This window comes from Neodiprion lecontei, chromosome 4 (assembly GCF_021901455.1).
Source record: "Neodiprion lecontei isolate iyNeoLeco1 chromosome 4, iyNeoLeco1.1, whole genome shotgun sequence".
NCBI lineage: Eukaryota > Metazoa > Arthropoda > Insecta > Hymenoptera > Diprionidae > Neodiprion > Neodiprion lecontei.
Window position 1 is genome coordinate 5415794 of NC_060263.1, and position 24883 is coordinate 5440676.

At 40.3% G+C, this 24883-nt stretch overlaps 1 protein-coding gene across 2 annotated transcripts in view; it reads right to left on the reverse strand.

Annotated features, from left to right (window-relative positions):
• The window catches only part of LOC107219802 (putative polypeptide N-acetylgalactosaminyltransferase 9), a 195960-nt gene that overhangs the window by 159898 nt on the left and 11179 nt on the right, over positions 1–24883 (reverse strand). For both annotated transcript variants that reach the window (XM_015658146.2, XM_046736699.1), the window contains exon 2: positions 20111–20144. The gene's annotated coding sequence lies outside the window, so the exon portion shown is untranslated. The remainder of the gene's footprint in view (positions 1–20110; positions 20145–24883) is intronic.

Consider the following 24883-nt stretch of genomic DNA (forward strand, 5'->3'; position numbering starts at 1 on the left):
GAGACGGATTTTCCTTTTCTGACTTCTTTTCATTAACCGCTAAGACATGGCCGTCCACCTCGTTCTCAGTGTTGACTCGCCGGTCAGGAATAGACGTAAGAAATTTTCGTACCCCGACGTTTTGACTTAAGCCGAGACTCCAAGGCTCCGAGCTTTCTAGACGCACGCCTTTGAGCATACCTAACGGACATCATCGCATCTCCGTCTACCTTATACTCGCCTCTAGTAAACCCAAGTTTAATTAAAATCCCAATGAAATCCCGGCGCATACTGTAACAGTTACCGCAAAAGCACCGGCGTTACTTCCTGCACAAGTTGTAATGCTCACTCGAGGATGCCCTTAATTCTTTGAGAGCTTTCGCGCCGATAATACATATTTCAGGGGAAAATTTTGGCTGCAAAACGTTAACTTTTCACTTGCGCATCCGAGTCGAGAAACTGTTGATCCGCAAGCTCGACACGCGCGAACCATTTTCATATTTTATTACATTTGTTTCATTTTTTTTATTTTTTTTTGTTTGTTTTATATCATACAGCCTAAAACGGATCCCGATTTTCGGAAGAGAGAAGAATTTTTTACTTCATATTTTTACCTTCCTAATGGGAAACGTGGAAAAGAACCTGTTGGCGAAAATGGAAAAATTGATTCGGAACATCGGTAAAAGTTACACGAGCGTGAGTATCTGATGTGTGAAAACAAACTTCTCTCGCCCGTATTAAAAAGAAAAAAGCGTATAAATCGTTCGTTAATAAAATCGGTGGATAAGTTGGGACAGTAATGAAAAATGTGCGTACGACAACTCATCGTCATTGGGTTTTTACGTATGGAATTGACAACCATTCCGGAAACTCCGATTTCCATTAAATGGGACAGGCTGCTTTTCACAAACTGCACAAGTCACCCCGGGAAACATTTTCATACGCACCATGCGAAAATTTTACCAAGATTTACCGTTTCGATTCCTATTATCCCTCACAGTATCACTACCGGTTGATATTGATAGTGTCAATTTTTTTATTATCCTTCTCGAATAATGAGATTCAACATGTTCATTATTGAAATAATATTCTCTAGAATTTACTGAGGAAAATATCATTTCTACCTGGTGTCACTTTACCAAATAAATAATCACGACATTTAATATTCACCATACCAAGTTTCCGTATCATGCTGATAAATTCTAGCGTGGTAATATAAAACTTCGATATAACCATACGAACAATAACGATTTTGACCTCGTTTTCCCTGCTTCCGAACTAAAACGTGCTAAGCTTTAATACATTTTTATCGTTTGTTAACACAAACGGATTAGCAGTGTGCCTATAATTGCTTCTATGTTGGCAACTCAACGTTTCGTTACGTGTTCGTTGCGATAAGCGAATTACGAATCGAATTTCGCCGAGCGGTAAGAAATCAATAAACAATATCGAATAATTGAGCGTTATACACAGAACGATCGTAATTCGTATATTCATACGATAAGGCTAAGGTGGTCGCGCAGCTGCGCTTTACGTCACGAGGAATTAATTAGAAATTTCGTCTCGACTATTCTCTTGCAGACGGTGAACCGGCTGCTCCGAATTGCTGGACTTTAAATTGATCTAGTCGGCTTGACGACTTAGCAGGAAGCTGGGCTTCGCCGTCTGCAGCAGTGCGGAACCTTTTATTACGAACGATCCAACGAACTTGGTGAATGCATAATCATACACGTGCCAACGTTGAGTTGACGTCCGAACGACTCAAAGCTTATCGGGTCGTTCGTAGCAAACTCTCTCTTTTTCTCTCTTTCTCTCTCCGGCGTTTGCTGTATCTGCAAATAACAGCCGTGTCCGGTTCCGGGCTTCAGGAAGTGCCTGCTGCGACAAGGGAACGAAGAGGAGGAGTTTTCTGATACAAGATCAGCCGCCTCCCACGAAAGCTTCGCGCTTGTAATTCGCTGCCGATTTTCACGTACCGCGAAAAAATTATTCCAACCACCGACAACGATAGCCGGACGAACGGATATGCCGACAACGCATGCATGCTCAACGTCATCAACGAACTCGAACCCCTCTGACCAAAAAGACTCTTTACGCGAGGCGAAGTATCGATTTTGCACTAATATTCGCGTGCTGCCTGACCGATAAAACCATGGTAACAAAGTCACGGAGCTTTTATAGCCGTTCATTTTTATTCTCCGTAACAAGAATAGTGATTAAAATTTTCACCAAAACATTTTTTACTACCTGTATATAATATGGTTTCGAGGAATGCTTTGTGCTATTTCGAACGAACCGTCAAAATCTACGAGGTTTCTACTCTGTGCTGGCAAATAGAAACGTAACTAGGCTGAGAGAATCGGGAAAATATACCAAGACAGGTGTTAAAAAATAAAATGGTAATATTTCATTCCGACAATCGTAACGCAACGAATTCGGTTCACGTTGTTTCTATAAATTTATGAAATTAAAGGAGTTGTATAAAATAACTATTAGATTTTTGTTTCTTTCTTTATGTTTGAGTTATTTGTTAAATTTCTGTTAGTAAATATGACACAAATTATTGTAATTTTAACATTTAAATTGTCATATCAACATCTATCATTTTTTACTTTGTACTTTTCTTTCACTTAGAAATACATTAACAAATTGTTAAATCGACCCAAAAATTTTAGTAAATCTGCTGGGACATTTTGTTTTTTCTAACCGTTCCATGAACTTATTAGGTATAAGATTGTGCTTCTGATATTTTCCATTTCTAATGCTTGTTTCAATTCAATATTTCAACTGTATTCATAGTTACATCGACTGCATAGTCCCAGAATGTAAAATATCATATTTTGATGAATGGTAATCTTATTTCACAGTGACTAGAACGCGTAAATCGAAGACCTCACTATTATATTGGAAAAAAAATTTACGAAACGCGGGAGGATTTATGAAAGGCTTCGGGAAAATATGTTTAATTTATTTATATTTTAACCCAGGTGACCCAACTTGCCTCCTTAAAAAATTAAAGTTCCTAAATGCATTTAAATGCCTAATTACGCGCCTGATGGCAAGGTTGAAAAATTCGTAACAGCATCTTCGACATATTTAAATACAACTTTCACACTATGCGTGAATACGAAGGCCGTTACGACGGGATAGGATCCCAAGCTCAAGGAGACCGAGGATCATCCCAACCGCATCGTCCTTTCACCGATCAAATCGTACAAAGGTCGCAGCATCGGCCGGCTAGCCAGAATGCCGATCGGATGAGAAATATCGTTGTGGGAACGTCGAGCAAACGAACGGTAGGTAATAAGAGCGACGGCGAATGAGGGAAAAAGAGAGAGGTCGGAAGGTGGAGCGAGGGGGACGATGTCGAATACGGTGTTAGGAAATATTCGATACTCTGATAATGTGCCGCTTATAGAACGCGGATCGCGACAAGGTCGTCGATTGGAGGATGCGAACCCGATGCCGTGTCTGGCTCACGAAATCGAAGGTCCAATGGATTCAAACCTGTTTCCTAATTGCATCGCGACGAAGCGAAACATCGGTTCTATTCTTTCGTTCTTACTTGTATTTACTTTATTTAATATTTATTCATCGCCTCAACTTTATCCCTGTGTTATTTGGGATACAAGAATTACCGATCAGATGAATATCGAGTCTTAATAAATCTCCTCTGCGGAGATTATTATTAATCCGTGATACCTACGTGTGTTGGAACCGCCAGATTTTGACACGGGACGCAAATCACGAGCGAGGAAAGAATGAGGACAAGAATATTAGGAACTCGGAATCTTCTTTATGGATTTATCGGCGACGCACGGACTGAAGGTATAAATATTAGCAAAAGCCTTGACTCAAACTATATGATTATTGATACAAGTTTATTGTAAAACAATCGCATTACGGGTAATTTTTTTTTTTCAATAACAAAAATGTACTCTTTTAGTGCAGTTTTAATTGATAGCAGCAAATTTTTTTTTATTTTTCTCACTTTTTGTTCCACCATTTTGTCCATAAATTCTGTATAGCGATTAATTTTTTTCACAGCTTCTAAGGTGATGAAAAAATAAAAAATAGAAATAAAAAATAGAGGCCAAAAACCGTTCTACGCAAAATTATTACTGACAAGGTGAAACGAGCACATAACTATATTTAATATGAACTGAGTTGTTAGGAATTCATTTAGTTGACAGTTTGTCTTTTTTTTTTTGTTTTTTATAGAACACGTTCACAAACGAAAAAACGATATTTCTGAATTGATTAATTATCATCAAGAACTGAAAATTCGTCATTTGAATTTGCGATTTTTGATTGTTTTCATTTTCACACTAGGGGAAAATGATGTCGATGATATTTAAAATCTCAAGTTTTGCTTTTTGCGATTCAGACTTGACATCAATTCGTTGCTTCATTAATTCGTGCACTGATTTTCGTCGAACTAACGATTATTCTGATACACGGAAGGATTAATCACATATAGAAGCGTACCAGGTGTAAAAATAAGCGAAAACAAGCGTGTTTCGCAAGCCTTACCCCAACGTTGGGATTTGGATTATCGGTTTTGTGCGAGCGACGCTTTGCAAAACCGTCAGTCTCACTTTTACGATTGAATCCCGATACCCTCCAACCAGCTCTCGGCTCGGCCTGTGCAAAGACGAGGTTCCATCCAAGTCACCGAATTTATTCACCTCACGATTTTAACACCGGGCATGTTCCGTCAGACTGCTGTAGAAGAAGCCTGACTGAATCGTCGAGACTGCAGAATCACTCTATTATAGGAGGGAGAAGAAAATCCGCAACTCACCATCGCGTTAACGCGAAGAACCTCTCTGAAGATAGATATAAGCTCGTATCCTCGCAGTTTCTATAAAAATTTATGAAAGAAGAATCAACGGTAGGAAACAAGAGAAAAAAGAAACTGGATAGAATTTGGCGAAATGAGATGAAATAAAAAAAAAAAAAAAAAACCAACTACCTACAATTTATGTTACCATCCGTGACGTGCGGATTTTTTCCAATTTTTTTCGTTATTATTATAGCCGAAGTTATGGAAGACACAATTCTCAGCGAATTAAATAATACCGACGTTGCGATAGAAAGGTTGCGATGATTTCGAGCGGCACGAGATGCGGGGTCAGCTTTTCGGACGTATACCGACAAAAGAAATGACAGAAAAGTAACAAAAAAAAAAAACAGAGAAAAGATGAATATCCTTGGAAAATGGTGAAATGGTTTTAAAACCTCGGGGGCATAATACGCGGTTCAAATAAGAACGACTCGAAGACTCTTGCGCATCCGATGAGACCAGACTATGAACGAAAAAAAAAAATGAAAAAACAAAGACGATCGGAACGACGAGGACTCGACACGCCTCAAGAGTTTGTAAGGATTTTCCACCGCCGATACCGGACTTGGCTGCAAAGCTGAGCAGAAAAGGAAGAAAAACTTGCAAAAAAACTTCAAGAAGAAGAAAAAAAAAAATTCACATCTATTTTTAAGCTTGCGCACACAGGCCAGATGAAGTCAGCGAATTCGAATATTCAGAAAGAGATAAAAGATTCAGATGTAACGTGAAGAATGGGAAGAAACACAACGGGGTCTGACATAAGGATTAACGAACCTATTTACAAATTTTTTATTCATTTCGTTCTCCGGTTGAAGTCTTGAAGAACGTAAGAAAGAAAGAAGACATTGTATTTAGACTGCAATAAAACTTGAAGTACCTTGGGGAAACAGAGTGCTTATTCATCGGGATTTCTTTCAATCAGGGTTGAAACCGAGGCTTTTCATTCTGACGAGTTGAATCGGAGCATTGTTACCAATTTACTAATTCACACGAACAATGGCCGATGATTGTAGAATTTGGATAAATCATGTAAGTACTGTAAGGATTATGCGGTATGGATTTTTGAGGACTGTAATTCGGTGTTGATCTAACGTTACACCGTCCGATGTCAGCCCAACATTACATCACAATATTACAATTCCGAATCGACGACAAAAATTGTTTGACAATATTTTATACTATGCAGCACTAAAATAAATTCACCGATATCTCGAATAGTTATTCGCGTTACGTATACCCAGTAAACAAAAGAAAGCAAATTTATACTTAGGTATCACGTCTCAAATCGACGATTACAAGGTAAATGTTAGAAAGGGTGAAATCATTCGTTTTGCCCCCTTTTTTTGATCTACTAATAGTCATAGATAAAAAACATAAGAGCTTTCACGTGTCACGAAATTAATAAGGTTGCTGCGTCGACCGGCATTGTTGTAAAAAAAAAGTCTTGTTTTTGACTTACATCAAGGAACATCACGTATCGGTAATAAAGAAGTTTTCCCATCTTTTAATTTCTGCGTGTTTTTGTCGCTTCTCTTTCTCGCTCGACGAACCCGATTTCGTTACAGCGATATCATAAGTGAGATACCGCGATAAGAATAATTACAAGAGTAGATCGAATAGTTTGAAAAATTAAAAGTTTTTTCGTGAAACTTAAATTTCTGTGTCACTTATTTAAATAATGATTAAAATAAAAAAAATCAATACATGCTTTTCACTGTAAAACCTGACGTGACGTGACAACTTTATTTATAAACCTCATTTGACCTTTAAAATGAGAAATCATATTACTTACTGTGAGCCCAGTGAAAAAAAAATTGTAGTTAATTTGTTGCATAGCGTTGCGGCCTACAGCGGTGAATTTTTATCAGTTTTAAAACCACCAGTTTTCACAACGTTCGTTAAAAGTATGTATAAAATGAACTGACAATAGGTTCTGCTCTCGAGTAATAAGGTTTCATCGACGAAGCCTGCGAAGCCTGATTGTGCGTTTGTCGAATCGAGGCGTCTGCGTCTTGCAGAAGAACAGGTATAGCGAAAGAATATATAATGTTTTCACTCTGAGTGAATCCATAAAACGTTTCACCATTTTTTCACGTATATCAGACACCGGCGTGTCCCTTGATCAAGATCAAAAAATTCTGCCTAAAGGCGAAAGAGAGAGAGAGAGAGAGAGTTAGAGAGAGAGAGAGAGAGAGAGAGAGAGAGAGAGAGACAGAGAGAGATAACGGGTTCATTATAAGTTCTGAGACACTAACAATACGATCAATTAAGAATTACGAAACAATATACAAAAGTAGTAAAAAAAGAAGATTAAATGCATTAAAAATAAACAGATAAATATATAAAGGCAACAAGAAAACAAAAAAAAAAACCAAGAATAGTTGTCAAATAAATAAAATATGAAGTAAACTAACAAAGAAGTTTTAACCCAGGTCGATCTCTCCGATTTGATTTCTTTTGCAACATGTTGCGGTAGCGTGTGACTTTGAAAAGAAATAAATAGTCGATTTTTTTTACTTTACTTTCTACTTTACTACACTTTCACGGCCCGTAAGTATGCGAATTTTCGAGTCTAAAAAATCAACACCAGGGTCTTTTTTCAGAGAATACAATGCCCTACGAGAATATACCTGGAAAAAAATTTCATCTCGAACGGTTCTAGAGTTATAGCATTTTTAATGAAAAAAAAAAAAAACATTTTTTCCGCGTGTTGTTTAAATGCAAAATTTCAAACGTCCACCGACACCTTTTAAAAATTAGCTAAAAATTTTTCCCGACGGTAGAATTTTTTCCCTAGTTAATAGGTCCTTTTAAGACCACAAATACGATATTTTAGTTTTCTTGGTTCACCCTGATATATATATATATATTACATACTTGTAACCAGTCGTGTAATATACGCGCAAAGAGAGCGTAATACGTGAGACAGGTTTCGAAGAAGAAACACTTCGCCGGCAAATCCCGTTGCAAATGGTGGGAAAGAGCAGAGACGGTTTTACGGACTGGGTGCCCCCGACCTTTTCGGCCTTCTTACGGGAGTCGCTCATCCCGTCGGCTAACTTCAGTCCGTACATCGTGTACGGATACCCGGGACATTGTGAGGAAGCTTTGAACGCGTTTCCGCCAGCGTTTGCATCCGTCTCGAGATTTACGCCACGAATATCTCTTTGCCTCTTGATACCCTCTCCCTCTTTATCCTCTGTAGCTGGGACTCGAAACATTGATAAGGGGTAAAACGCGGAGAGTGACCGTACGAGAGAGAGAGAGAGAGAGAGAGAGAGATTGAAGAATGCGGGAGAAAAAACTAAGACCACGAAGGAAAATTGTCCGCGAGAAAAATACGTTAGACATTATCGATTATTTTTCGATTTGAATTGTGCGGTTCTTTCACTACCATCAGAGTTTCAACCTGCGGCCGAAAAATAAGCTCTCCGTTACTTAACTTTTCATTTTTAATACGGTTGGACCTACGCAAAAAGTTGCTGAACCCGAAGCGAGCTTTCAAAGAGGCGATGTGATGCTTAGAAAAGGTAGAAGGCAAGACTGAATTATGAGTTCTGTTTATCTTGAATGAAATTTTGCTTGAATTTTGCTTCGTTTCTTTTTCTTCTTTTTTTTCTATCTTTTTCTTTCTTCCTTAATGCTTTTTTCGCTTTTTCATTCTTTCACCGGGTAATTAGCGCGTTACCTCGTTACCTCGTCACTCCTCGTAATTAATAGGACGTCTATTGCCCACATTATGCGGGAGTTTAAAATGAAATATGAAATATTGTCGGCGTAGGAAAAAAAAAAAAAAAAAAAAAATCAGGAAACCTGTACGTTTCACAGGATCGTGGCAGCTTTTTATTCCTATAAACTGTCTTTGCATGCTCTCGATTATGCGTCCGAAGTACAGTCCGAACGAAAGATTTTAAAACCAATAAAAAAAATATAACAAATAACACTTTTGTGATGCGCTATTTGTTTTGACATCGAAAGTTCGAAATAATTTTTGAATAAACAATCAATGTGCAAATAATCGGTTTCGAAAGCAGTTTTCATTGCAATTGAACTCAAATTTCATATACTGGAGTTTTTGAGTCTGCCAATCACGCATCTAGTTCGAAAATTTAAAACTTCAAAATGGTGGATCCAATATGATGGACTTCAGGTTCAAATTTCAAATTTGTGCTTCAAAAATTTTTTTCACCTTATTCTGCGTGAAATTTGCGATCGAAAGTATTGTTGATGTTTTTTTTTTTTTTATTAAACATCTTTCTTTGAAGAAAAAACGGTTATAATATATATCCGATAATGCAAGCCGACAAAGACTCAACTTTAAACCCTGAAACCAGACTTTACTTTTTTCTCCCTTATCATTATACGATAAATCTACTCTTAAAATAGCTTTTGAAAAAGTATATTTTTCATAAAATGATACCGAGATTTTTTTCTGGAGCGTTCAGTTCCTCAAAGAAATACGTTCTGGTCTTATCGCTACATTAATGCGTTGGCGAGTTACAAAATTCCAAAATTTATAACTAAAAAAATTTTCCCACGTTATACAAATGGGAAACAGAAAATCGCGATGAGGCACATCTGAATATCGATATTAAAAGTTCAATCTTGGATGGTATTCTTTTTTCATCATTTGGAACGACACATTAGACTTGAATTATGAAATAAAAAAAAAAATACAGTCCATTTTTTGATACAGTCTAGTGTATAGTAACGATTCTCGAGTGGTAAAAAAATGTTAATTCACCGTTTGCCGTTCGTTACAACGGACTGCTTCGCCCTGCAAGTCGATAACACGAAAAATGTTCCGTTACAAGAAACGAAGCTCTCCGCGAAACCCGATTTGAACCGTCAAGTTTCGAGAACGCGGGAATGGGTAATACATTTTCAAGATTAAGTCCTGCCGAGAAATCGGAACGAAAAAAGGAACTCGAGTCAAGATATTTCCTCGTCAAGATATCGCACGTCTACTTTGCAATAACAAGAAAGTGTGAAAATGGTCATTCAAAAGAGTGCTCCGAAGGAACCCTCCGGGGTGTATAGAAATTTTCATTTCTCTCTTAAGGACCCTCAATTTCATTGAAGAGAGCAGGGCGGCATCCGATGTTGGGCGCAGAGAGCGCGAAGGGAATTTCAGGAAAAAGCGTAAAGCATCCGTTTTCAACACCGGCAATTAATCCCGCTTCTCTCGTCTAAGCCTTCTTAAGGAGGCAGAACTGAGCCGTACAAACACCTGCGGCCAAAGAATGGCGGGAATTAATCCTTGGCACCCTACAGCCCCTTTTTCGCTCTCATTTCGAGACCCGCAATCATGTCGGAGCGTGTGGATAATTCCAGAAACGTTTATCGCAGCTGCTCGAGTGCAAAGTGATCATCGCCTGTACTCGCACCCACACGCTGCGACATCGGACGCGAGGTGAGGGCGGGAGGAGAGGTTTAAGGAAATGGTCGGAGGGGCGAGGGGGTGGGAGAGAGGGATGGAGGGGAGGGGAGATGTGAGATTGAGACGCCGGAAGCGGAAACCGTTAATGGCAGAACGAGGAATGCTGTCGTGCGGATGCACAATGCCGCTGTGAATTTGCAACCGCGTCTCTCCTCTCTTCCTCTCTCCCTCCCTGATTCTCCCTCTCTCTCTCGCGCTCTATTTAGTCTAGTATAGTCTAGTCTTAGTTATAAGTTGCTTGTAATTTTTTTTTTTTTTTATAAGATTTTTACTTATCTCTATACAATCAATGTGTCAATGTGCTGTTATCGTTTAACCCCCAGAGTCATATAAATATCATCATTATCATCTCTCTCTCTCTCTCTCTCCTCTTCTCGCTTTGTATTTATGCCTATATGCAAATCTGGCTCAACTGTCTCTTCATGAAATGTATGTTATTAATTGTATCTAGTGCCAGTATGACCTTTACTTCTATTTTTACTGTTCACCGACCACTTTATGTTGTATTATATCTACATATATACGTACTTTTCTTTTTTTTTGGTTTTTTTCACACAACTATGATCGCCAGGGCGTATCTATCCATTCATCTATCTCTATGTCTTTGTCTCTCGCTCTCTCGCTCTCTATCTCGCCCGCGAATTTTACCTTCTTTTAATTTCTTACTTTCATGCTATTTTTTTTTTTTTTTTGCTTCTACTTTCCAATTTATATTTTTCTCTCCTCGGTATTTTTTTTTCTTCCGCTTCTTCTTCTTTGTTTTTCTTTTTCTAAAGATCTCCTACCCCATCGCCCCCCCCCCCCCCCCCCCCCCCCGCTCTGCAGCCGCACCATTAAGGAGGAGAGTAATTGCCGAGGATGAAAAACTCCGCTGTCATTTATACGCTGTCTGCTCTTCATTGTGCGATTTCCGCTCTTCTTTTTAACTTTTTCCTCTTCGCTTTTTGCAATTATATCACGCAACGTTACGGAGACGAAATACTTGTACACATTCTCTTCTATCAGGCATGTACCTTGTACATGAGGCATTCCACCGTAAATAGATCTACGTCTGACTCTCATCATCGATAATTTTATTCATTTTCAATATGATGTGAAGTCTTGGTTTTTTTTTTTGTACCACAGGTTTGATTTCTAGTGCTCAAAAAACACACACAAAACTAATTTTCCAATGAATAAACCTAATATATATATATACATATATATATATATATATATATATATATATATATATATATATATATCAAATTACACTATATTAACCATCCGGTCGGTTGAATCAGAAAAATATTAAATTTCTCGCAATCCAACGATATATAAGAACTCGATTCAACGAAGCACACTTGTTGTATTTTTTTTATTTTTCTCTCCTATTTCTTTCTCTTCTATTCTCACCTGTGTAAGCAAATTAACGTCACCTTGAGATGCATCGATGTGTAATAAAACTGGCAATAAAATAGACACGTGGTAATTTTTCCATGATGACAATTGTGCCGCAATTACTTTTTTCTCTACCTGTCCTTAAATACAACAATTCACCTTTATTTTCTATACAAATACATACATGGCACATTCCACGCCAACTCGGTAAACGGTTGATCGTAACATTTTTTAATTTCACCAAGGATTTTTCCAACGTAAGTACGACCCTGAGAAGCTTCCAAAAAAATTACCAATTTTTGTAATCATGTCTTTACCCGATAATTTTTTTAAAACCATCTCAAAAATACCCAAATTAACATTTGTGAAACAAGAAGAATATCATTTGGTCCCCGAAATGAAACATGTTCCACCAATTACGCTAATCGGTTCTTTCACTTTTCTTTTTTTATTCGTAGATGAAGAAAAAAAAAAAACCTGATCGTATCCTGCTATTTTCGTTCTGATTATATAATTTGACATTTGCTAACCCGAGAAAGAAGTCAACGTGGTTCGTATTATATTAAACTTAGTAAACAATATTCATCTCAGTTGAATATGCAAATAGATTCGACAAAATATATTCAATGTTGCAATAACCAGAAAATTTAGTACTCACGATTGTAATTATCACGAACAACTACTTTGATGACATTTTTTTTTTTTTTTTTACAATTCCAAAAATATATAAACCGTTATTGTAACGATCATATACATTTTACTAGAATTTTCCAATAATCCTATAAATGAAATTTTTCTCACTGTGCTCTCCGATATTGGAATGAAAGTGAGAAAAAGAGGTAAAAGAGAATGTTGAGAAAAAAAAAACAGAAACATTTACGCAACAATTCGATCAAAGAATCATCAAATACATAATTGCATCTATTTGAAGTCTTTTATATATAACAAATACCTCTGTAATGTTATTGTTACTAACGCTGTTGAAACGTCGTTTCTTTTCTCTTTTTACATGTCTCGACAAAAGTTCCCTATGGAATTTGTCGTACGATTAAGAATAAACTTTCTTTTTCTCCCGGTGTCTTATTTTTCTTCAGTTCCTTCATTTTCTTCTATTCGGCACGTACTATTCCGCCTCTGTCTCTTGTTCTCAAGAAATTGTAAGCTCCCCCGCACATTGTACGACTTACTCCGAGAGTATATCTTGGCCTGGCGTCCCTGACGTTGGCCTTCATTATTAAACGAAGCCTTGGAGCCTTCGCCTCGAGCCTCGAGCTTCGAGCTTCGAGGTTTGAGCTCCGCGCCTTCGTCCAAGACTCGCGAGAGAAGCCCCCGCGTTCTCCGCTAACGCGATAAGGCACATTTTCGGAACGACGTCGCCGTCTCGTTATTATTGAAATAACGAAATACATTCACCATGCAGACACAAAGGTCTATAAGTACGTAGTATGTACGTATAAGCGTGTACGCGCACACCAGCCAGCCTCTCCGAGTTCTTCTCATCGTACATAATACAACTTCTCAAGAGCGAAGCGTACATTTAAACTCGCACGCTAGCTTCGCACGTGTGTATTATAACACCGTTGGGGCTGAATAAAAATTCTAACGTCTAGATACACAATATTCCTACAGGGGTATAATAGTAACGTACGTCTTGAGACGTTGTATTTCTAATGATTATTCAAAGTGGCTGAAAGCCCGAGAGAAAGAAGTACTGAAAAATAGATGTACGATGTATAATTACTACGCTCTAATGCTACGATTAGACACGTAAAATCTTCACAGTTTCAATAATTAACGAAAAGTGAAACACCTAAAGGAACAGATTTTAAAATCCTACACGTATACTTTTCTGAAATATGCATACAGATAATGAATTTGAAAATCTAAAAATAGTGGAGAATACTTTTCGGTTCGCGGGATAAAAGCTAGGATGTTCAGTATACGTGGACTCGAAGCGTATATCTCAGTCGAAATTCTATATAATTACAGTACAGGTTCTCCAGTTCCCAATCAATAATCCGCATCCTCTCTTCACGTCTAACTCACATCTCCCACTTTGCAAAGATCTCGCATTATTGTTTAAACATCACAATATCACGCGTAAATTTGAAGCATAAAAAGAGTAAGTATATAAAACCAGTTCTGTTGGTACAGATTCCTACACCGACATCGCTACCGACAGTGACATTGTTACCGACACTTAACCAAGTGCGGATCTCCCCACGGTCAAAACATAAAAGAAAAAGGTTTGTGTCTTGGCTAAGTGCCGGTAAAAATATCATTGTCGGTAACAATGTCGGTATAGGAAACTGTGACCAGAACCGTCTGACAATGAGCGTACGTAATAAAAATCTCTGTAGAGGAGAAGAACCCTTTTCCATTCGAGAATTCAAGAAGAAAAATTTTAAGGGCCAATCGCCAGGCAATCGATTGGGAAATGAGATGCACATTGCACGGTTAGAAAAATGCGTGCCGAATAATCGGTATTCCGGTTCGACGGATCTCGTTGCTCTCGGTAGAAATTAGTTCGGTTCAATCGAGTGCAGTGCAGGCGAAGTTGCTCATGCACTTGGGGCTCGAGGCTGAAAGCTAGAAATTCCTCGAGCAATGTTCATCAATCATAGAGAATGGCCGGTGGACAATGCAACCGAATTATTTACCCAAAGATGCAGCGCTGCTCCGAGCGAAATGCACAATGCCGCATTGTGTCCCGTTCCGTTCCGCCTCTGCGCCGCTGCAGTATAGCTCTCTCTCTCTTTCTCTCTCTCTCTCTCTCTCCCTCTCTTACTCTCTCTCGTTACACGCGTGAAATGCACAAACGTGCATTATACACTAATAACCAAGATTAGATGGATAAATGTTGAAGATGCGTGCGCGCTGTTGCGGGTGTTCGTCTCAACGGTGATCAAGCGAATGTCACGAAATGAGATTTCTCCGTTCGCGAGTTAAGGTAGTTGGGCAGTAATTTCAGGGATGTTTAATTCACATGAGTGTTAATCGTGTAATTTTTTGATTAATTTTAAACAATCCTGTGAAGTTTCAAAGTGACTTACCGTTTAGTTACTGAGTTTTTTTTCCCTCACATTTGAGCTATTTTATACTGTGTATACAGGGACTGGGATAAAAAGTGATAGTTTCAGGTTGATTGTTTTAGAATAAGATGTTTAGGACGGGGAAAAACTATTGAATAAGGTAAAATGGATACTTAGGAATGATATATCAAATTTTTGTGAGTATTGTCCGACATTTAATAATTGAAAACGTAGTCTAAAAAAAAAAAATCCGATTCCAATTTTGGTTAGGTTGTACATTTGACAACGTCGCAAGTATGCACATTACGCGAGTTGTTCAAATTATTTATTTTCTGCTGTATGGGTACGGTGTTGCTAGAACACTTTGTATTATTATTTATTTTTTATTTTTTTTTTTTTTGCGAACCTCCGGAAAGTCCGTTCTTTTCGAGCATTTTATCTGGAATAACATTTTCACGTCTGGATTTTTGAAGGTAATAAGTATAACCTGATGGTATTCGATCGTTTCCATCAAGAATAGGTGCAATAAATTTCCGCTCGGCGTGCGAAACAAGGCAATAAGTCATTTTTATACTAGGACATTAATCGATCCAATAACGAGAGCATAAAAAAAGAATTTCTAAGTAGATTGTTTCTTAATTTTACGCTATATTTAAAACCAATTGAATTTTCTAACCGCGCAAGAACGACACGCTATCGGCGTCACGAAACGAGTTTAAATGAACTTTTCATCGTATCGAAATTGATGAAATTTCATACGATCGTCGTCGATTCATTTTGTTCCTTTACTTTCAACCTGGTTTTATTATTTCTCCCTCGTTTTTCCGGAACTCCCTTACCCGAAGTCTCACCTATTACGAATGATAATATACTACGGAGGCTGCCGCGAAACGGAAACGTCGAAACAATGGATTTTCTCCCCCTCCCACAGCATCGCCTCACAGGGTTGTGGGTAGTGAGTGACGTGCCCGACACCTGACGAGAGAGAGAAACACCCGCCAACATCAGGAGAGCCTCGCTCTCCCCGTCAGTCAAGTTAATGGTAAAATCGATCGCGGTTAATCGGTTGGCTCGGAAACGGCTGTACGAGTGGAAGGAGGGAGAAAGAAGAAGAGAAAAAACACTGTTTCTTCGCGCACACACACTACCTAGACTACACACAAGTACAGGATGGCTATTCCTGCTATTAAAGCTCCGCCCACGCGCCGACGTTGCGTCGTTAATTCAGATACCGTCCACCGACCTGCCATACGAGAACGTGCGCCAAAGAATTGGCGAAAAATCAACAACGCGTACGAATGAATGGGAATAAATCTTAGTGCAGCAAGAAGATCCGAGAAAAGCGAATCGTCGAAGAGGCCTAAAAATCGCGTTCGCTCAAACGCATCACGTATCGCGCTATGGGTGCAGATGAGTTTGATTTCCAAGAGAATGTGCAGCGATGGTTGGAAACTTTCTCTGAAGTCTTCCCGACACCGTGACAATGTTCCAAAATGTAGGGATCATGGATAGAGAGCTTGTCGAGTAATTGAAAAGAAAAATTGACGTGAATTCGATCGACTCTGAGATGCATGAATTGAGGAAACCTCACGCTTTGATAGCTTTGGAGAAAAGTTCTACTTCGGGAAGAATTGCTGTGAATACTACAAATCCTCGAGTCGATGAGGTACGAATGAATTGCAGAGCATCCAAGGTTCACGGATCAAAACGACGAGGGGGAGAAACCGCAAACATCAAAGACCCCGCTGATTAGTTTGCTAGGTGTACTGGAGCAGACGTTCTTGGCTAACATATTTAGGAGTTCAATTAATAGACGAGGTATTCGAAGGGGCGTGGTTCGAAATTTTATTCGCAAACTGGACAAGCAGTCCTTGAATTAGATACATCAAAGAGACTGTGAATACGCCAGATGAATATTGTACCGTATATCCACCATAATTTCACATTCAGCAAACCTCAAATCGATTCCTTGAACTCCGTTGGTAATTTAAGTTCTTCGGTACATGATTGATAAGTGTACGAAAGTTCAGCTGTCGACCAGAGATTGAAAAATACAGTGAGAAGCAAAGTCGAAGGTGCTTCGAAGTCGACCAAAAGTGAAAGATTGAATGCTTTCACGGAATGAAATAAGAATTGGTGCAGTAGTCTGCACACTATTCATCTCTTCTCGGTTTGAAAAAAGACTGAAAAAAAGTTCGGTCAGCCGGGACGATTGATGACCGACGATTTTAGGCAGGGGTTGTATTTTTTATCCAGTGACTAAGCCACCCCAAAAGGTGGACGGTTGGAATTTCTTGGATTTTAGATGGCAAGTTTCCCTCGATTCGGGAGAATCTTCTCTTATCCGGAGAAGAACTACAGCCGAAAACCGATTGAGCGAAGAGCCCACTGATCACGCCAATCCTACCCAAGCTTACCGGAAAGCAGGATTTGAGTGACAGGCGGCTCGATCAAGCCTCTCTACATGATCGCCCGAGGCTATAGATGCCAGGAGATACCCACACCCTTGGACGAGGTGCTTCAGACTGCTTCGGTAGGATTCACTGAACATTTCGAATAAGCCGATTTTTGTCACCGGTGGAACAATACAAGTTGCTAAATTTTCTGTAGAATCAACGGTCTCGGTTCTCGGATCGAAAATATAGGAAGTTCCAAAACTTTTCATTGATTCTTCTCACATTTCTCAGCCTTGGAATCGACGAATTGATTGAATAACTGTCGGATTCTTCAGTGTTTGCGATTCAAAAACAAATTATGTTCCTGTACATACGTGCGCGAGAAAACTAAGACGTTCGAGGATATAACAGTTTTTAGACAAGTGGACCAATCATATCAGAACGTACAGTTGGAAAAATTGAAAAGCACTTATATTTTTGACATGGTTAATTTTTTTCGACCTTCGTTATTCATCAGTGCGTTCATATTTGTATGCTCATCTAGGGTAAAGAAAATCCCATATAGATTCATGAAACTTTGTAGAAGTTATAAGTCTCCTCGACACTTCAGTGATTGTCGAATGAATTTCCCTCTCCTGAGAAATTATTATCTACACACAATGCATTGAGTTCGCTAATCGAATGTCTGCATACATCATAGCACGATACAGGTATTAGGAACGAGAGTTGTGTGTTGAATTATATAACAAGAAAACATGTTTCATTACTGTCTCATTGGAATGAACTTCAAACTGTCAAGTACGAATCATACCCTACAAATTTCTGATCTGCCTGGCCAAACAATTCACATCCGATAAGAAGCCCAAAAAGCGAATCCCATGTGCCGACTGAAACCGTAGAAATCGCGACTGCGGCAGGTGAAAAACGTCCCGACGTGTAATATGTGGTCATGTACCGTAATGTCTGCTTGTTACATGCACAATGAAGATCCGTGCTTCTTGTGGGATGCAGCAGATGAGGAGGATGAGCAGGCCGGGCCTTAAGTGTCTTGCATATAATATATACATAAGTGGCTTGTGTATAATAGTGGGTTACAGATAGGCGACTAGGGTGGGCTGACAACGTCGATAGAAGTCGCGGCCTTCGGAGGCTTCCGGAGGCCAACGACCAGGCGAGACCAACGCCGCGTGGTATCTTCATTCCTATCGGGACGCCAGTTGAGAGCTTCTCTACATCGACATGTCCTACGAATACGTATTTCATGAACGTCGCACGTCGAGTTGGCATTCCAACTATCCGTGAATCAACGTGCAAGGCGATGTTCTGAAGATTGGAAGACGCGTAATGACGGACCTTTGAGCAGTCTGCGACTTACGAGGAATGTATCCCAAGTCGATCACTCCGATTTGATTTCTTTTGCAATATGTTACAGTAGATTAAAAACTAAGCGACACGTGTTTTCTTTCATCTGCCACTAAACACTTTCAGGGGGTAAAACCACCCTCCAAAGTAAGGCATGTCAAGGGGTGATTCGGCAGTTTCACCCACAAGAACGTAATATTTTTTAACCAATCCAACTGGAAAAATTTTCTCACAACGAGAAATGAAAAATGTAATTTCCTCAATTGAGAAAAGAAACTACCAAATCACCTCTTGACATGCCTTAATTTGGAGGATGGTTTCACTCCCTTAAAAGTGTTTAATGGCAGATGAAACAAAATACGTGTCGTTTAGTTTTTACTCTACTATAACTTATTGCAAAAGAAATTAAATCGAAGAGATCGACCTGGGATACTTTCCTTGTGAGAGGTCGAATGGGATGGATGCATGATGATCTGTCGACAGAGTAGCAAGGAAAAACTGGAGTACGGTCTCATCTCTTCCATCCTCCTCCTCCTCCTCCTTCTTCTTTTTCTTCTTCTTCTTCGTTGGGAAATTTGTTTTTGGCGAGGGCTCATCGCACGTGAACCGGATCTACAAGGTGGATATCGACACCGGCAAAGGAACACAGCAATTTGCGAAGGAGAGTAATTAAAATTTGGTTGGTAAGGCGGGCAGGAGAACGCGAATTCGGGCAATCGATCAGCGCCGAGAAGCGAGCTGCTGGCTAGATGGCTCGATTGATCACTGTCCGCTACGCTGGAGCGGGAAAGTAGCGATCAATCATAATTTGTAAGATTCCCATTTCGCGTGTATCGATTCAGCAAACGCGATGATCCGGAAACTATGTAAGAAACGAAAATAATGCTGCTAGAAATTTTTCCTTTCTCTGTAAACATTGCAAAAGAAAAGCTTTCGATCCAAGTTTCGATGGCTGCAGCAGCCAATGATGCGATACTGAAAATTTTTCCACCGCGAATATCGCAAAACGTACGTCATCACTTTTGCAAACATTACATAACGCCGATGTATGTAACGTGTTCATCAATGATCGTTGCGCAGCTGTGTATGCCTTGAGAGTATACTGTGCCTGTTTAAATTTACTTTGTAATTTTTTTTTCTTTTTTTTCCTAGTCTCCTGTTTCTTACGCAATCACACATGTACCCTCGTCTGCGTGACAGGCGTATACGCGGCTGCGTTTACAACATGAGATGAAGTCAATTGGCTGGACGAAAATATTACACGTCGATACACGCAGCCGCGAATCGAAGCCAAGAACTGTTGAGAATTATTGGAACTATCTCAAGTTTGAGCGGAAAATAAATGTCATGTGTATGTTACAAAACCCCCCCAATGACAATGTAAACATATCCTCAAGGTGGAACTTTTGAAAAATAAGAGGGTATTTGAGAACAGATGTTTCAGAGTGCTTGTCGTATACTATACTTTTAGCCTAAACGAAATCTGTCGCCGGGTCAAGAAATATAATATATCAAAAAGCAATTCGTTTAGTAAAATTCAACACGAAAGATATGTCAAATATAATAAAGAGAAGAGTGAAAATAATTTTAGGAAACAAATTAGGCGCGAAACGATAACCTAGCAAGTTGAGTAGAGGAAAGAGTGGAACGAAAATATATGTGGCTAAAAACTCACCTTCAGCAGAGACGAGACTACAGCACCGGCTGACCTGTAAAAGAAGAGAAAACCTGAGCGTTAGTCAAATAGCATAGCAAAAAACACAATTAGCAACTATAAAATATTTGAGAATTTATGAATTCTGTTTCAGTGAAACGGATTTGCGGTGAAGTCGCATCAACCTACACGTAACAGGTAAAACGTGGTTGAAATCGATTTCGGAATCCGATTAATTGAGTGATCGAAGAAACGAAATGAGCTTCGACTACCATAAGAACCACTGAGGGGAGTGTCAATTCCGACGGTGACAGTGGTGACGGAAATGGCGTATATTCGCCGAAACGTCTTTCCGATTTTGCAAGCGAATCTCCGAAAGTTTGGAGAGGACGACAAGCCGGAGCAATCTCGAAATTAGAGAGTTGTTCGACCGTGAACTCAGCCACACCTGCAATGGCACGGTTGATCGAGACGAACCAAGAGGGAATCGAACGCTGCCCTTCCCCGTCACCTCCTTGGCTACAAAACGTATCAGGCATGTCAATTATACGACCATATTTCGAGGAACACGTGTCAGACACTTGGCCTTTCGGAACAGCTATAAGCGATCAGCCTTTCTTACGCTCGATTTCGTTCGGATAAGCTGTTTCGTGACTCTAATATGGATGAATGAGTCCCGCGTTACTTGAGAGACAGAAATATACTCGAAAGATCAGCAAGACCAAGAGAAGGCTGAAGAAGAAACGTCGGGTCGCTAGGGTACCAGTTACATGATCAAATCCAAAGAAGGATGAAGAAGAAACGTCGGGTCTGCAGGGTACCCAGTTTCATGATCAAATCCATAAAGATAAGGGGAAAAGAAGACCCTGCGGGGTGCGATGCATGCCGTCCTTCGAGAAGCGCTGAAAAGGCGGTACACCAGGACTGTATCGAAAACGGTCATCGAGTCGGACGGTTAACGACTGCTGAGGCCTGCCCTCGGCAGAAGCCCGTGAGTTTCAATCGCGGTCCCGAAGGAGCTGAGTGAGCCGAAGACTTTTATCACCTTGGAATACACTTTGCCGTTCAATTTGTGTGTTTTCCCCAGTGTGTCCTCCCTTTCGTCCTTCTCTCCGTTTGGCTCCCAGGCCAAAAAGGTGTTTCCCCTCTCTCACCGCTCGAAAACTGTCACCCAGATCAGGATGGCAGGGCGCTTTACGCCGGGATAATCACCATCGGAAGGATGTCTAGGCCAAGTTAGATTAATCGAAACGAAACTTGGCCGGGTAGCCGGTTATAGGATGAGACGGGTATGGCTAAACATCGTCAGACAGCACCGAGTACCTCCGCCACGTTATAGTAGACACACACACACACACAAGGCAGAGGATGGATATATGGTAGGCGTCACGTGTCAAGGAATGATTAATGCGGTGGCGAACGCGTTTACGGCCTTGCGTATAGGTGGTGTATTACTTCCACAAACATTGTAACTGGGAAACTAGCAGCGTTCTAAAGCTAGAGCTCAGCGTGCAACGGAGGATGATTCAGCTGGCTTTAACGTCCATGCGCCTCGCTTCCAAGCCGACATACCTCTACCACTTTTGCCAATAGAGCTTGTTTCTTCAAGACGCCTATTATCTTCTTCAGGTCAATGTTGGAGTAGGTACGGTCGGACTAAGAGAAAAACACACGCGGAACGATCAGCGTTTGACCGATGATCCATTGAGGGGTCACGTTGCGAGACCAAGACCATCAGACCCGGTGCTCCATAACCGTCCGTCTTATGGCCGGGGGAAAATCCAGTTGACCCAATTAATTAGCATTGACTTATAGCGTCGGAATCTGACCCCTTACCGAGAATAGGAGCGGTGCAGCATCAGTCGCACTGCAGCTGTTGTAAGGCCTTGTTTGGACGAGCAGCCGGTGCCGCAGTGGCGTCCTAGTTGAGAACGTGCAACTATGGCTTGAACGAAACGGGACTTTAAACGATCAGCCGATCCATCATCCTCTGTGCTCGAAAATTTGTCCATCGATTGGCGATGTTTCACCGGATCCCCGACTAATTGACCCGACTCCTGCAGTCGATCATGATCATGTGTTCGCCCGTTCGGCGCTGCGGGACTGATCGAAAGCTCATAATCGAATTATAACAAGCTGGACGTTCGGACGACGATGAAGCCCAGCCTCTGTCACTTGACGCCTCGTTCTACCCCCAGCCCCTAACCTTGGGTCACGGGCTGCACGGAAATCGTCCGATTTCTCGATAGCGAGCCGCTTCGCCAGCCCCGTACTGATCACCGACACCCACTTCAATGCCGAGGGGTTGATTCCTACTTCGATCACGTTTAACAAGCGCCGCTCCGCCACCGCCATCCGCGTCGTGGCAAGGGTGTTCGTAACGAGGATCATCCACCGTCTGAGACATTTTCAAGTACCCACCCAATTTCTACTCCTTATGTCTATATGCCAGCCTAAATTTCGCTATTTCTCGTCCGTCGCACAATTTATGGATCCGTCCATTAGCGCAGAGTTTCTGCATAATGGAGGAGTTACAGGAATTGTATCGGCGCGTTTTTGTCGGACGATTCAAGTTCAAATGACACGAGTATTCCAAAACAAAGAACGCATTACTGCTTTAAGGTCAAATAAGCCATACCTCCGAAACATTCAACGATTCTATATATTGAAGGAGATCTTCCGCGTACAAAAAGCTTTTACGGATAGGACATAAGTATCCGAAATGCTATTGCTCGGTACATATGGACACCTGATGATCGTTATCAGCACTTAACGTTAACATTACACGATATATCGGTAACAATAATTACGGAGTTTCACCGAAGTATAAAAGTCGGTTGAATAAGTAGAGGAGTAGCATGTAATTCGGCTAGACAAAAATAAAAACGAGAGTCCATTCTCACCGGAAATAGCGATTCTATACAATTTTGTATTTGACAGAAAAATCGATGGTGAAAATGTGCCGTTATAAAACGCAGAGGCGATCGAAGCGCTCGATTTGATGCGCGAAACGTGCCACGTGCCCATCATTTTCATTACGAATATTACTGTTTACTTGAAACGCGTTACCCGCTATTTGGGCATTACCAAGCTGTACCTTGTATAAACCGAGGATGAATCAATATCGCGTAACTATTTAATCAGCTGGGTGGAATTAATTGTAGACTGTGTAAAGTGTTCGCTTAGCGTCGATAATCCCTCGCGTAAGGTTGCGGGTTAATAAGATTCGGTCGTTTGTAGGTAGAAACTGAATGAGAGTCGCGTAACGATCGACTGCGAGTGAATAATCTGCAGCTCTTCGGGATGGCTGGATGCCCGGGAAAGTTATTTCTGGAACAGTTAGCCGAGAAAGGAAGTTTATACACCGCGGAGTCCGCGAGGTAGGTTGGTAGGTAGGTAGGTATTAGGAATTTGTGGAAGCCGGTGTCGCAGCGCGGGTCGGCTGGTTGGTATATAAATTGCAGGGTCGTAAAAACTTAAAATGAAACGAAAAGTTTCATTCAAAGTTTGACGGGAAAGTTTGGCACGCGCTTCTTACGATGATAACCAAAGGAAATGACCCTGTTGCGGGAGGAGTAAAAAAAAATATGCTCAACGTAAATGGTGGAAACCAAAACCCAAAGAGGACCTCTTCAAGTCAGTTTCATCGATTACGTAGCTTCCGAATGACTAATCTTTATCCTTGGAACCATTATACAAGATCAAATTGATGCTGTAAAAATAATGTCGACTGTAGATCAAGTATGTAACGATTCAAGTATTTTCCCGCTGAGAGTCATAACAATGAATGATAATGTTGTGAAGATAATTTGACTAATAGGGTCAATCACGTGACGTACTCGTTCGCCAATTACATCTGTCTTCTCGAAAGCAGCTATCTCGCTTGCTCGGTCCCTCTATTCGAAGCACGACGTGTAAAATATACTTGATGAACGTATTTCAAAGATTTTCTGAAACTCGTGTAAAGTTCGACGTGTTCATTAAAAGTATCTTGAAGAATAAGGAGCTCTCTACGAAAGTACGATAATTAGTATACTGGCATGAACAATGTTTAACACACTATCGGAACAAGTGAGAAATTATATATGTATGAATGAATGAGAGATGGATGGATGAATGAAAGTTAGACTGCAAAGATTTATCGTGAATCCTATATAACGATTTACAAATCAAATAAATTGACCGTCATGAATTATTGCTCGAAGCTTTTATATGTATATTGTAATTATTGAATGAACCTGTTTAGAATACGAAGAGACGACCCTTGGTAATAATATTTCATTTGACTGAAATAATAATTACAAGTTCACTATTGGTATATCCCGTCTTTCCTAGACTCCAGCTCATGATTGCAGTCGGTGATTAATCACGACTATAATCGGGAGAGGTTTGCAGTTACGTTAGTACTAAAGGACAAGAAAGTAATAATGATTAGCAAGTGAAGGAAATACGAAGTCCACAAGGAAGGAAAAGGAGGCGGAGGAGTGAGAGCGGGCGGACTTAGAGTTGGGAAAAGGTAAAACCGAGAGCAACTCATCCGGCAGGTATATGGATGTAGCGGTGGTGAAACAACGGTAGTGTGTACCTTCAGCTTTGCCCAGGGGAGTTGAAGGAAATTTGAGAGACACGAGCATCTTATTCGTATTGGCATATTTCTTGGAACACAGAAAGAATGGAACAAAGAAAGGAATAAAAGGAGAAAAATACTCTCAAAGTGTTTCTATCCCCGGTAGCCAGCGAACAACCGTATGAGGTACATCATACCACGTACTACGTTAGCGTCAGACTTCCTTC